This window comes from Medicago sativa, chromosome 7 (genome assembly GCF_051527215.1).
Source record: "Medicago sativa cultivar Bolivia chromosome 7, Bolivia_mono, whole genome shotgun sequence".
Lineage (NCBI taxonomy): Eukaryota > Viridiplantae > Streptophyta > Magnoliopsida > Fabales > Fabaceae > Medicago > Medicago sativa.
Genome location: NC_140755.1, coordinates 56,076,157 through 56,091,376, shown reverse-complemented (window position 1 = coordinate 56,091,376; position 15,220 = coordinate 56,076,157). Strand labels below are relative to the sequence as shown.

The 15,220-nt window shown below is 35.6% G+C and overlaps 1 pseudogene across 1 annotated transcript; it reads right to left on the bottom strand.

Moving 5' to 3' along the window:
* Window positions 1–1,163: 1,163 nt before the first annotated feature.
* LOC146906924 (uncharacterized) lies at window positions 1,164–12,518 on the bottom strand (annotated as a pseudogene). The gene is made up of 9 exons (XR_015020625.1): window positions 11,830–12,518; window positions 11,669–11,723; window positions 10,683–10,901; window positions 9,239–9,418; window positions 8,907–9,081; window positions 8,595–8,819; window positions 2,148–2,192; window positions 1,957–2,060; window positions 1,164–1,690 (listed from the first exon to the last, which is right to left on the bottom strand). The product of XR_015020625.1 is annotated as an uncharacterized LOC146906924 (transcript).
* Between the last annotated feature and the right edge of the window lie 2,702 nt (window positions 12,519–15,220).

The following is a 15,220-nucleotide window of genomic DNA, read 5'->3' as shown; positions in this document are numbered from 1 at the left end:
AGTTAACTTTAAGTAATAAGAGATCACCCGTCTATGTCGTAGACATACTAAAGTTACCAAATAGTCAAATCACCCAATCATCTTGTTCCCACTCCCTCTTCTCTCATTCCTCCAATCACCAGAATGCTAATCTTTCCCTCTCCTATCATCTCATCCCAACAATTGTCTCCAGAACTTCAGCTGCACAAAGTACATTCTGTCTGCCTTTAATCATTTGAAATCAGTTTCCTTGTTACACACTTTTACCATGTGCAAAATGAATTGTTCCATTCCATTGAAAGCAGACAGTAATAATACACGAAACAACCAAAGAAATACATTCACGTGAGAGTTAACTTAAAATCAGGATTCTACAGCAATCGTGGCACGATGGAGAAGCAACGTGGCACGATGGAGGTTTCAGGTTTTAGGCGAAGCACTGGTTTTTCGTGGCACGATGGGGTCGCATCGTGGCACGATGGTGTGCTGGCAGCGAAAAACAGAAACATATTTTTTGGGTGCAGATTTGTTCCAAATTTTAAGCAAAACTTTTACTATAAATATAGGCCTTGTATCAGACTATTTTAAGAGAGATAGAGGGGCTGAAACAAGGGTTTAGAAAGGCAACAACAAAACTAGGGTTTGTATAGAGTTTGTCTCTTGGCAACAAAACTAGGGTTTGTGGGTTGATTCACCTTGGGAAACACTATTAGGATTGAGTCTCTTGGTTACGGGAAGAGGCTGGGATTTGGGTAGAATTAGACGGGAGACTTATTCTTGTAATCCATCTCTTTGTAACACTACTCATCATATAGTGGAACGGAGGGCTGCTCTCTCCCCCAGACTAGGTCAATTTGGACCGAACTGGGTCAACAAATTCTTTGTGTTCTCTCTTCCTTTTCTTTCGCTGTTGTTTTCTACTTTTGGCTTGTGTTAATTGTTCCATACACTTTGATTTTGGTTGCTTAATTATCTCTTGCTCCACACATCAAGTTGTTATTGGTGTGAGTTTTTCATCGAATTCGCAACAATTCATCATGCTGGAGTGAAGTCAAGCCAAATTAGTTATGCTATTTTTCTCTAATGCCTTTAATATGAACACATACATCAAATTGATCATTATAGGTTTTGTCATATATTAACGATAGACCATATGAAAATGACGACCCTGAAACATAGTTCAATTCAACAACAATTAATTACTTCATTTGAATTTTACTACCATGGGAGTCTAACACAAGTGGTTGGTGTGTACTACTACTCATTAAAAAAATACGAATTTCACCAAAAAGAGAGTATCAAAGAGAGTATCATTTGTAGAACTTACCTACCTAATCATAAAAAGTTACTTGGAAAGTAATGCACAGCTAATAACAAAGAAACAAAATACATATCGGCAAGGTGCAATGCAAAAGAAAAAACCACAACAGCGATTCTTCCTTGGATTCCTCTTCAGGAACTTCCTGTTTTGGATGCACTATCTGGGGTTCCTTTTTGGGAACTTCCAGCTTCAGACGCTCAACCTTGAGTTCCTTTTTACAAACTTCCAGATTTAGAAGCGTTTCTTGAACTTCTCTACTACAAGTGTGTGGCTGAGGTGCTTGCTGTTGAGTGACATAATAGTGATGGAGTTGTTTGGTTTCAAGCCAATGGCAAATCCTATTGCTAGTATCAGCAAAATCATGAATAGTGATAGAGATATTTTATGAACCTGCAAGCATGAACAATTTGTAAACTCAATGAGGTTTTGGTAAAATGTGCATTGAGAAATAAATAAATCGAGATAGTGTGTGATTTGATGTTCTCGATTATAAGCAAAAATTACTCCTATTTGTTAGTCCAAAATATAAGCAAATTCTACTACTTTCACCATAATAACTTTGTTACCAGCCAGCTTGTAGCTATGATATATGAACATATCAACTTAAAGCTTTTATTATCAGCTTATAGCTATAAATTTGGGGAAATAGCACAAACCTTATTCATAACATAGCTTTTCTGAGGAATATTTCTGCCAGCATGCTCAAGAGTATATCTCAACATTCCAATTATGGCAGATTCAGTCACTAGGTCATCACATTCTGTAGTATAATTAAGAAATTGTTAAATTTATATTAATGTAATAGAATATTCAATGATCGGGATGGTGACATAAGTTGAAAGGTTACCTGATAGAAGATCGCCATGAGTTAAAACAAGTACAGGTTTATCATCTGCAAACAATAGGAATAATCTATCAGATTGATAACTATTACGAAACCAGGTAAGATAATGAGAGATTGAAAGAAACAATGCAAGGAAAGGTACAGTAAAATAAATAACTCTGAAAGGGTTCTCCCTTCATACAAACTTCCTAATTTTCTGAATGTATCATTTTACTATTTCTCCCTATTTATCTAATTGAGTCTCTTCTAACTAAACATTGTTGACGAAAGAAACAAAAATATTGTATGCCTTCCAAGTCCCAGAAACTACTTTAGCGGCTTAGGCGTTGAAATAATTGGAATAAGAGAGATTAAACAAAAAAGCAGGTACAATGGAATTGTTTACGTTTATCTAGGTTTTAGAATATTCATGCCATAGAAACTGGTCTCAAACCAAAATTCACATTTATTGGTATAAACTGACATCAATAACAGAAAGTATTGATTTACAGTATTACTATCGAAAGGAAATGCAACCAGAAAGATAGAAATACAGGGTTTTCAAGGGTCCTGCATCCTCGCTTCAAGAAAGTCTCAACGCCTTCCATTCCTTCTTCTCTATGCAGATGTCATACATAAATCCCATAGACTATAGAAATTCAAAATTCCTAATTAACATGCAATTGCTTTATACGTATTAGACATGATTCACTTTCAAAGAGCATTATCAAAATCATCTAAAAATATAACACCTAAACGAAAATAACATAAGTGTATGGACACAACTTCCCACATTGTCAATTGTCACAATGATTGTTAACAACTTTCACGAATACGAAAAGTTCAAATGAAACTAAAAGATGTTTGAAATATCGGAGTGTCAGAATAAAAGCTAGGTAAGTTTTTATTTCCTAAACCTGCAATACTTAATGATTTGAATGTACGTACTCACAGTCTCACAAGCATATCGAAAAGCCTTATAAGTTATCTTTCAAAGTTGATATTAAGATCCAATCATAGGTCAACTATACAACAGATCATGACATGAAGAATATGACTAAGCCTTTAACATACAAATAAATAATATCTTTATGATAGGAACCCAAGGATCCTATCAATGAATCAACAGTAAGGTAACCAATTAAGAAACAAATAGTGATCAAAGAAAATAGGGTGCTTTATTGATACGAATGAAAATAGTAAAATAGTAGAAGAGAGAGGATCTCTAACTACTCCCAGAGCAAAGCTCCGACACAACTCAGAGAGGAATCCTACTCTGGCCCTAAACAGAAAACTCAATCTGTCATGTTCTCTAAAAGACTATTACTCCTACTTAAATACTACTAAAGAGATAAGCCTACTCATAAGGGATAAACTCTGAATGAGATCTTTCTAGAAGATATTATTCAGAGATTATAATTATTAAATAATGCTAGTAAAATAATTCTACTTAGACACCCTATAGTTTACTAATGCTCCTCACTATTAACTTTAGCCACTAGTCTTCTTATCTCTTCTTTTATAAACTCTCCATATCTTTGGTCTTCCTATAGTACCCTTCTCATCATTAGCGTTCCCATCAATATCCGCTCCTTGAATCACAACCTTGTCCTCAAGGTTGAGTGTAGGGAACTGGTGAGCTATAGTCTCAGCATCTTCCCATGTGGCCTCTTCAAGCGGTTTGTCTTGCCAATGTATCAGCACCTGAGTGACATTCTCTCCATTTTTAATAAGATCTCTCTTAGCCAGCACTGCCAGTGGTTCCCAAATAGTGCAGGAATCTGGTTCTAACTCTGTTGGAAGGTTGGGAGATACAGTGGCGTTTCCAATAGCCTTCTTGAGCAATGAGACATGAAAGACCGGATGAATGCGGGAAGATTCTGGTAGTGACAACCTGTAGGCTACGGCTCCGACGCGTGCTACTACGGGAAAAGGTCCGTAGTAACGGGGTGACAGTTTTGGGCAGATACGGGAGTTCACAGATTTCTGCACATGGGGGCGCAGTTTCAGAAAAACCATGTCTCCCACCTCGTATTTCTGATCCCGTCGACGAGCATCCACTTGGTTCTTCAGGCGATTCTGAGCACGAAGTAGGTGGCGTTTCAGTTGCCTTAGACATTCATCTCTATCCATGATTTCATGATGAACAGCTTCAACCTTGGTTTCTCCTGGTAAAAAACAAGAAATGATAGGAGGGGGTCTCCCGTACACAACTTCGAAAGGAGTGGTGCCCGTGGAACTATGGAAAGTAGTGTTATACCAGTATTCGGCCCATGGGAGCCATAAAATCCATGTTTTGGGCTGATCTGCAATGAAACATCGTAGGAATGTTTCGAGACAACGATTAATCACTTCAGTTTGGCCGTCTGTTTGCGGATGGTAGGCCGTGCTCATTTTCAGTTGTGTGCCTTGTAACTTAAATAACTCTTGCCAAAAGTTGCTCACAAAGATGGGGTCCTGGTCACTCACAATCGATGATGGGATGCCATGAAGCCTTACAATTTCCTTAGTAAAGACTTCAGCTAGCAGCCTTGCTGTATACGGGTGTTTCAACGGAATGAAATGACTATATTTTGACAGGCGATCGACAACCACAAAGATAGCATCGAAACCTTTTGCTCGGGGTAACCCAGTAATGAAGTCCATGGAAAGATCTTCCCATATTTGGCACGGAATCGGTAGTGGCTGCAGCAACCCTCCTGGAGACATCGCGATATACTTGCTGCGTTGACACGTATCACACTCTTGAACATATTGCTGAATGTTCTTCTTCATGCCCACCCAATACAAATTTTCAGCTAAACGGCGATACGTACGGTAAAAACCCGAATGTCCGCCTTGTGGGGTGGAGTGAAATTCTTTGAGAAGTGTGGGGATCCATTCCGACATAGCCGACAGTACCAATCGATCTCCATAAAACAGCACTCCATTGCGAATAGAAAAACCTGCCTTGGATGTTTTTCCTTATTGCAACTCGGCCATTATGTTCCTTAGAAATGGATCCTGTTGGATTTCTTCCATAATTTTCTTAGCGTCCCACCATTCGGGGCGGAATACCATAGTTGATAGACACTCTTCTTGATTCTCAGACATTTCAATTGGATCGTGCATTCGAGATAAGGCATCTGCACCTTTATTTTCCAAGCCTGGTTTGTAAACAATCTCAAATTGATATCCCAATAGTTTTGCAGCCCAATTCTGTTGGTCCATGGTGGTAATGCGTTGCAGCAATAGCTGTTTAAGGCTCTTTTGATCGGTACAGACCGTGAACTTCCGACCCAACAAATAAGGTCGCCAATGTTGTATGGACAAGGCGACTGCCATCAATTCTTTCTCATAAGCTGATTTGGTCAGATTGCGATCTCCTAACGCCTTACTAAAATAAGCTATAGGGCGCCCTTGCTGCAATAGAATGGCTCCCAAACCATCTCCAGAAGCATCACTTTCAATCACAAACTCTTGGTTGAAATCTGGAAGTGCTAAGACCGGTGCGGTAGTGATATGGTGTTTGAGCTTATCGAACGCCTCTTGTTCTCTATCTTCCCACTTGAAACCCTCCTTTTTTGTGAGCTCGGTAAGTGGTTTGGCAAGCTTGCCATATCCACGAATGAACTTGCAGTAATAGCCGGTGAGTCCCAAAAAACCACGTACTCCTTTGACATTCTTGGGCGTTGGCCATTGATGCACACACTCTACTTTGGACGGATCCATAGCGACACCTTCTAAGGAAATCACATGGCCTAGGTACTCCACCTTCAGTTGGGCAAAAGCACATTTCTTCCGGTTGGCTACTAGCTGGTTGTTTGCTAAGACGTTAAGGGCTGCCTTTAGATGTTGCAAGTGCTTCTCCCACGTTGCGCTATAAATTAAAATGTCATCGAAAAACACCAAGACGAATTTTCGTAGCATCGGTTTGAAAATTTCGTTCATCAAGGATTGAAATATAGACGGAGCATTCGTCAAGCCGAAAGGCATAACTAAGAATTCATAGTGTCCTTCGTGTGTGCGGAAAGCAGTTTTGTGAATGTCTTCGGCGCGCACCTGAACTTGGTGATACCCGGATTTGAGATCAATTTTTGAGAAGTATTTGGCACCATGCAGTTCATCCAATAATTCATCAATGACGGGAATTGGGAACTTGTCTGGTACTGTTACTTTATTTAGAGCACGGTAGTCGACACACATCCTCCACGACCCATCCTTCTTTTTGACTAGTATGACCGGACTCGAGAATGCACTATGGCTAGGCCTAATGATACCAGATTGCAACATCTCACTCACTTGTTTCTCAATCTCAGATTTGTGATGATGGGAGTATCGGTATGGACGTACATTTACTGCTCCGGCTCCCTCCATTAGGTGAATAGCATGTTCTTGTTGCCTTGTTGGGGGTAACCCTTGCGGTTCTTGGAAAACCTTCTCAAATTTCCTTAAAAGGTTCTCTAAGTCTTGATCTTGAGATGTTTTGGCCTCCATTTGTTTCAGCCCGTGATAATGGTTTTCTCTTTCTGACCATCGCGGTATTTCCCCAAAACGTTCTTGAGGGCACCGTTTACCATCCATGTAATCTTGGAGTCCGCGTAATTCTGCTATATCTTCCTGGATTCCCTTGATCTCGACCCATGGTCTGAAGGAAGAAATTCGAGGACGTGTCCGCAGCCTTATTACATTAGGACCGATCTCACGTCATCGCCTAATGAATTTAGCGAAGGCAGTAGAGCGCGAAGTCGAAGGGAAGTCAACCTATGGCTTTTCAAGGAAACCTAACCATAATGCAGGCAATCATAACCGAGGAAATTTCCACAAATCAGGCAGCTTACCGTACAATGGACGTTCTGGTGGCAATGATGGAGTCTATATCAAAGATAGGAAGGATGACCGAGACCGCAACAAAAGTTTCTCTAGTAACCAAAATCAAAAAAACGGTGATCGAAGGGAGCGAAGCAACCGAGACAAAGGATTTAGGCACCTTACCTCACAAGAAATCGCTGATAGGCGTCAAAAAGGATTATGTTTTAGATGTGGAGGAGCTTTTCTTCCTAGACATCAGTGCCCGGATAGACATCTAAGAGTTATAGTTATAGAGGAAGATGAGGTCATTGATGGAGAACTCAAGGTTATGGAAGGGATGATGAAGAGGTAGTAACAGCAGAATTGAACTCTATGAGTTTGTATGGGTTGATCACACAAAAGAAAGGACAGTGCGGGTCTATGAAGGTAGTAGGAAACATCCGAGGAGTGCCGGTGTTAATGTTGGTGGACAGTGGAGCAACCCACAATTTCATTTCACCTAAGGTGGTGAGAGCTTTGAGGTTGGATGTTACTCCGATGCCACAAATGAGAATACGGCTCGGAGATGGTCATCTTAACACAAGTGTAGCTCAATGCCAAGACATGTGGGTAGAAATACAAGGATCAGAATTCAAATTGAATGCTACGATTCTGGAGTTGAATGACATAGACATGGTGTTGGGTATGACATGGCTGACATGCATCGGGCGTATGTGGGTTGACTGGAATGAAAGACTGATGCGTTTCAAATCCGGTAGGTCGGACCAAATTGATAGGAACCCAAAGGATCCTATCAATGAATCAACAGTAAGGTAACCAATTAAGAAACAAATAGTGATCAAAGAAAATAGGGTGCTTTATTGATACGAATGAAAATAGTAAAATAGTAGAAGAGAGAGGATCTCTAACTACTCCCAGAGCAAAGCTCCGACACAACTCAGAGAGGAATCCTACTCTGGCCCTAAACAGAAAACTCAATCTATCATGTTCTCTAAAAGACTATTACTCCTACTTAAATACTACTAAAGAGATAAGCCTACTCATAAGGGATAAACTCTGAATGAGATCTTTCTAGAAGATATTATTCAGAGATTATAATTATTAAATAATGCTAGTAAAATAATTCTACTTAGACACCCTATAGTTTACTAATGCTCCTCACTATTAACTTTAGCCACTAGTCTTCTTATCTCTTCTTTTATAAACTCTCCATATCTTTGGTCTTCCTATAGTACCCTTCTCATCATTAGCGTTCCCATCACTTTAGTACACAGAACCAGATCATCACAGTATTTAGCCTGGAATGAAGTCTAGCTTCATAGGCTAATCATGTAAGTGTCGCGACCTTTGAAGCCTGGATATGCCAAATTAAAGGCATAAATGTACTTTTACCAATTCTCTCTTAACTTAAAGAACGTGTCTTATATTAGTTTTATACTAATATTAAGTGTTTTATTTTTGCCATATCATTACTATAACTTCAAAAGTTGTCGTATCCCTGCAAATGTGTTGCATTGTGTCTGCTGTTTTTAGTGCACAATACTAAGCTAACTAGTTATCATAACATGAATGGAAACATATACCTCTATATAGATTCATGCAAAAAAAATTAAATAAAAACAGTTCTGTGATTCTATCAAATTTATAAGGAGAAAACACAGAAGCATGTTCAAAAAATACCTTTAAATGACAGTAATGGGTTATTGAAATTGAAAGTAGAAACAATTTCTTCAATATACCGTGCCTCGAAAGCACCACCAGCATTCTCCATCACATTCAGAACCGAAAGACCATTAAGGACATACTTATATTACAAAGTTAACTTTTCTTCTCTTATTGGAAAAGAAACCTTTCTTGTCACCTTTACACTTCAAACTTTCACTCAGTCTCTGATTATCTACACTCCTGATAGAGAATTTGTAAAACGTGATGTAAATATTAACATACGAGAATACTGGGAATGTGAAGTAGCATATACTTTAATATTCAAACCTGATAACAAGCTGTCCATGACGAACACCTTTTGTCATCCAATTCTTCAGCATTTCATTATTCTCATGAGAATTATCTGACAAGCTACGTGTATCATACAAACAGATAGAATTTGAGTCTCTTGGAATCATATGCTCACGTAGGAAGTATGTTCCATCCCTTCTAAGTGAATTATCTGGGATTAAAAGATAAATTTAACGGAAATTTCTCAGGTCAATGAACAATTATTTATCCTGATGTTAAAAAGATATATTGATGGAATGAAACCAAATTACTTCTTTATTATTCAAGTCGATAGCAAAGTAAATCGAAGTAAGTGCTAAAAACCATACATGATACTTGTGCTCTTGCAGGTGCAAATTTGTCGTCATCGAACACCTTAGAGATTCTATTTATGAGACTACTTTTCCCAGATCCACTTGGACCAACCAATATGAGGCTTGTTGTCTGGTACATCGTAATCATGTAACTTTAAGCCCCCGGCTTTCTCAATCCATGTTCCAGGCCTATACCTGTGACAATTGAACAACACTCATGATAGACTTCATTCAATCAGGGGCGTATCCTTTCATTATGAAGGGGTAGCCTTGGCTACCCCAAAAAAATTATTATTCTTTAATTAGCTGGTATGTATTTATATCCGGCTACCCTAAATAATAAACATTGAGCTACCCCAAACAAGTTTAGTTACCGAAAAATAACATAAATAAAAAAGTAAAAAAAATTATTATATGATTGAGATTTATTTGTATTGGTTTGGTACTTTCGCTCTCAATAACAATTATAGAGAGAACCTTTTCAACAAAAAAAAACTAGCACAACAATAGTCATAATTAAACATTCTTTCAAAAAAAAAAATAGTCATAATTAAACATAACCTATTTGTGTACATTGAAAAATATATTATTAATCTATTTTGTAAATAGTCATTTATAGATAAAATTGGCTTCTTGAAACACATTTTGTCCAACTTTTTAAATAGCTATTGTCAATTTTTATCATTTGAGTTAACTTTCATGTATTGGTTAATTTTCCTTTCAAAAAAAAAATGTATTGGTTAATTTTCAGATTATTTTGATTTTAGTCTACAAAGCTTGCGCTTTTTTTAGTTAAGTTCCTAAGATTTTGTTTAATTTTAGTCCTTAATTTTTTGTTATAAAGATGAAATCCATGACTAAAAACACCTTTTTTTTTGTAAAATTTAAAAAATCGAGACAAAAATGGAATAAATTTATTTGCAAGGACCAAACCTAAAAAATTATAATTTATAAGACTAAAAATATATTTTATCTTTAAATTTAATACGTTGGTTTTAATTTTTTTTTTTATAGTTGGCCCCTGCATAAAATTTTTCCTAGCTTCGCCGCTGCTTCATTCACATTTGAAACTCCACATATGCGTCATTTGAAATTTGATTCAGAATGTACATGAAGTACCCAGCACAATTCCAAATATATTTTAAAAGGATTACAAATTTACATCCAATGAAGCATGTAAGGGTAAGAAAGAAGCATGATGCATAAATAATAACACTATCTAGGGGTCTGTTCTTTGTTATTCTGTTCTCAAATTTTTCCTCTGTAATACTATTTGCATGGCAAAAATGAAAAAGAAAACTCAACATCGTGTAGTTTCCTCAGAGCACGCGATACACTTTCGGTTGTTTGAATACAGAATTTCAAAACAACTAAAAAAAACTTAGATGCTTTTGTTTATTATTAAAACGTACATTGTTAAGTAAATAAAAATAAATGAAGTATGTGCTCAAATCAATACCTCAAAATTTTTAATTTTGCCCATTTCAAATTATTGCTATCAATCTTCAATTCATCATAACTTTGCAGGATTTCTTGGTAGATACTAAGGCTCTTCCTTTCACCAACAACTAAACCAACATGGTTTGAAGGCTGTGCAGTTTCTTCATTAACTTTCCCGAAATCTAATACATTCTTTTCATTCACTCTATTGTCTTTATTCCGCAAGCGCAGAGTATCCCTGAAACATTAGAAATCACAAAATCATCATCAAGTCACTGTAAGATTACTAATGCCAACCAAGTGATGGTACAATAGGGTGAAGAAACAAAAGGAATCAACATAAATGTACATTAATAAACTGAAATGAATACAACAACAACAACAAAGCTCTATCCCACTAAGTGGGGTGGCTACATGAATCAAACGACGACGCAGTGTTCTATCAAAAACCATGTCTTTCTCCAACTCATTGATATCTAGATCCTTCTTGATAGTTTCTCTAATAGTTTTTCTAGGTCTTCCCCTACCTCTAGTGATTTGACTCTCCTTCATCTGGTCTATTCTCCGTACTACATGTCTTCTCTCTAATGTTTTCATTTCTAATTCTAATTATATATATTTCGTCTAGTCTTAACACACGTTACATCTAACACAACATCTTCATCTCTGCTACGCTTAATTTATTTTTCGTGTTGGTTCTTTACCCCCCAACACCTTATTTTTGTACACACTATTTTCCCTAAAAACAGAAATGAATATTTCCCTAAAAATATAATACATTTTTGCACAAATTTATTTACTTCAAAACATTTACACATTATATTTTCATAAATAAATATTAATCAATATTTTTTCTTTAAAACTATAACTAGAATTAAATCCTAAATAAAAGATTCATAACACTATAATCCTTCAAGCTTATACCAAATTGGTAGCAGCAGTTGAACAAATTAAAAGAATTGAAACAAGAACAACAAAAAAACCAGTGATCATTCATCACATTACCTGGTAGTGGGTGGAAAATCATCATCCGAACAAGAATCTAAAAGCTGTTTACCTGCTTAATCATTAGGTCAAACACAAGAACTTATCAAGTTTATTTCTTGGAATTCAAAGAAAATAAAAAAGAAAGAATGAAATTAGGAGAGAATGGAAACAGAAACTACCATTATAAGAAACAATGGAACCACCACCCATGATGAAGAAGAAACCCTAGGTAGCGTTGCGTTCTCTTCGTATTCAGTGGGTTTTGGAGTAAGTTCAAGATAACTTTCAAGCTAAGTAAGAAGAAAATGTATCAGTGAGGAATCTTTATTTTGTTTGTACAAATGAGGAAACTATTTATTAACGTGACAATGGCTCCTATCATATGGCACTACTATATGTTTAATGTTCGTTTGAGTGTGGGTGGGAATAGGTCAGGTCATACTTTGATAGGCCTCAGCCTAGCCTAAGAAAAAATTTATAAGTCTGAGTCTGGCATGTGGCTTATCATAGGCCGTTTTTCATGGTTTGGTCTGACCTATTTAAAAGTCTGAACTGACCCGAAAGCCTACTTACAGGCCTATTTTACATTAAGGCTATCAAATACTCCCTCCGTTTCAAAATACATGTCCAATTTTTGCAATGTGCACTATTCACTTGGCTTACTTTGACCATACTTTTTAACTAATGTATAAATACAAATATTAGCATATAAGATGTTGTTTGATTTGTCTCGACAAATATTTCCAAAATATTAAATTTTTAGATAATTAAAGATATTAACAGTCAAAATTGTGCATTAACATGTGTGAAGTGGTTGACTTGGACATGTATTTTGAAACGGAGGGAGTAGTTCATTTAGGCTACTAAATAAGCTAAACAAGCCTTAAAGCCTACTTAAAAGCCTATAACAACAAAGCCTATTAAGGGATTAATAGATAGAGAAAAAAAATGTTTATATTTTTAATGTATGTAATTATTTTAATATAAAAAACATTTTTTAATAAATAAGTATTAATAGGCCGATCTATTAGGCTTAATAGGCTAATATGAAAGCCTAAACCTGACCTATTTAACTAAACAAACTTTCTAAAAAGCCTAAGCCTAGACCTATCTACTAAACAGGTCAGACCAGGCCGTAGACCCCTGTAGACCGACATGACCTATTCCCAACCATAGTTCCCACTATCTTAACACTCATATTCCTACTTATTAGTGTGTTCCTTGTACTTTAACAACAATAAGATAATAAATAATCAATAAAAAACTTCACAATGTGATCCAAAATCTTTTAACTTAACTTGGAAAAATATTACAAATCATAATATATTGGCCAAATAAAAATCATCTAAAATATTAAAAAGGTAAAATTACTATCTATAAAAATTAGGAATATAGCAAAATATATTTTAATATTATTTTATTTGAATATAAAAAAAAGTATAATTTTCATACATTGTCAATCTAAAAAGTTTTAAAATGTTCACATCAACGGTTTCTCTAATCTTAAATCTAAGCAAGAAAATTTAATCAAATTATATAGCAAACACTTTTTTTTTTATAAAATACTTATGAATAAAAAATTTAAATTTATATTTCCGAGTAAATTATATGGAATAATTTTTTAGTCAGTGAAACAAAAAATAATACTAAATACATCCAAAAGCATCCTATTATGTTTGATGTCCTCTTCCTCTGACCACAATATTGAAAGGCACCTTATGCATCCATAAGAATCTCACACACAACAACCAAAAGTGGAGTGCCCTAGTCTTCCGTAAGACCTCCATCCTCTTCTACCATAGCCTCTTCATCTTCATCTGCCTCTTCTTCAACTGACCTTGACGACTCTTCTTCAGACATGGGCATCCGACAAGGTTGCGACATCCTAAAAAACCACCTCATGTATCCCGATGCAATATCCCAAGTGTATTGAACGTGGTTGCCTCAGTCTTCTGTTGATAACACATGGTCTTAATACTGAGTAGACATATGTACACATGGTCTTAATATCTGATCTAGACACTCTTGATTTGCACGCGAGCCCTCAACCTTCATGACAACCAACCATTATGACTTTCTCAATGTTATCTTGCTCCTTCTCCCTATTCTCTCATCCTTGCGATCACCAAAATGCCAAACTTTAACTCTCTTATCACCCAACATATCGTTCCCTATCAACCATATTACACACTTTTACCATGTGAAAAAGGAATTGTTCCATTGTGGTGTGTTTGAGAACCAAAGTATGCTATTTTTCTAATGCCTTTCATTTCTTTTAAAAATGCTAAATGGCGAGAAAGTATTCACACAAAACACACAAATGAGTACAATCTTTGAATTGCTATTCATTTTTGTCAAATTTAATCTCAAATGAAGACGGAGTTTGAGTAGTTCAATTGATTTGAGCTAAGGGTTAATGAGTTGGATGTCAGAGTTTGAGCTCTGACAAGGAGAAACAACTAACATACGATTAATATACTAACATTTTTTTTAAAAAAAAAAAAAACTTAGTTGAAGACTTTCCTTTTTGTCAAAACACACGAATGAGTACCCCTAATAGCAAGGGTTTGTATGAGATTGTTTGATGAGAGTAGTATTTATATTTTTAACTAAAAAATCTCACAAAATCCACTCCATCAAAATCTATAGACTTTTGAATATCAAGAGATAATTTTTAAGTCATGAGAAATCTCAATTGAATACCAACGAATGTTGTTGACCTAGAAAAAAGTCATGATTAAATACCAAAAGATTTCTTTATATTTTATAAAAGTCTTGATTGAATATTAATAAACTTTTTTATTATAATTTTTTTTTTTAAAAATCCCTTTGAAATTCGAATCCAATAGTCCTAGTCGTTCTTCTTGCTCGACGCCAACACTGCTATACAACTTCTACTTCTTTTACTCTTCACGTTTACGTTTTCTTCTTTAATTTGATTTCATTTAACTCTAGTTGTTGTGGTTCTAAAGACCGAAGATCAAGTAAATGGATAAAAGGGTTAGGATGAAGGTTCTGTAGTTATGATCAACTAGTAGATGACACTTTACCGTCAAAAAATGAACAATTCCCTTACTTTTCTACAATTTAATTCACAAGTGGGTGAGTAAAAAAGAAAAAAAAATCACAAGTGTTAAAAAATTCAAAATGTCTTTGAATTTATATATGTGTAGTACTTCTCATTTTTTTTTAAGTATATATAACTAATGCCTTTAATATCACACATCAGATTGATCATTATGGGTTTTGTCATGTATTAGTGGCAGGCGTACGAAATTATCAAATTGACGATGACAACCTTTGGAAAAAGAACATAAATGAAAGAAAGTGAATGGTAAAATAATAGCTTAACAATTTTAATTAATGGTAAAATAGTATGCGTTTGTTGCATTTATATCGATTTTAGTGAGATTAGTGTAATTTTTCCTTATTTATTAATAAAAAAATTGAGGCCAGAAAACATTTTAAAAGCCATTATAAAAAATCTTTCAAAAAAAAAAGCCATTTTTAAAAAAAAAAAAACTCATTTGGTATCTCTGTGTACAAACATCGATCATCGAAGTCTGTCGA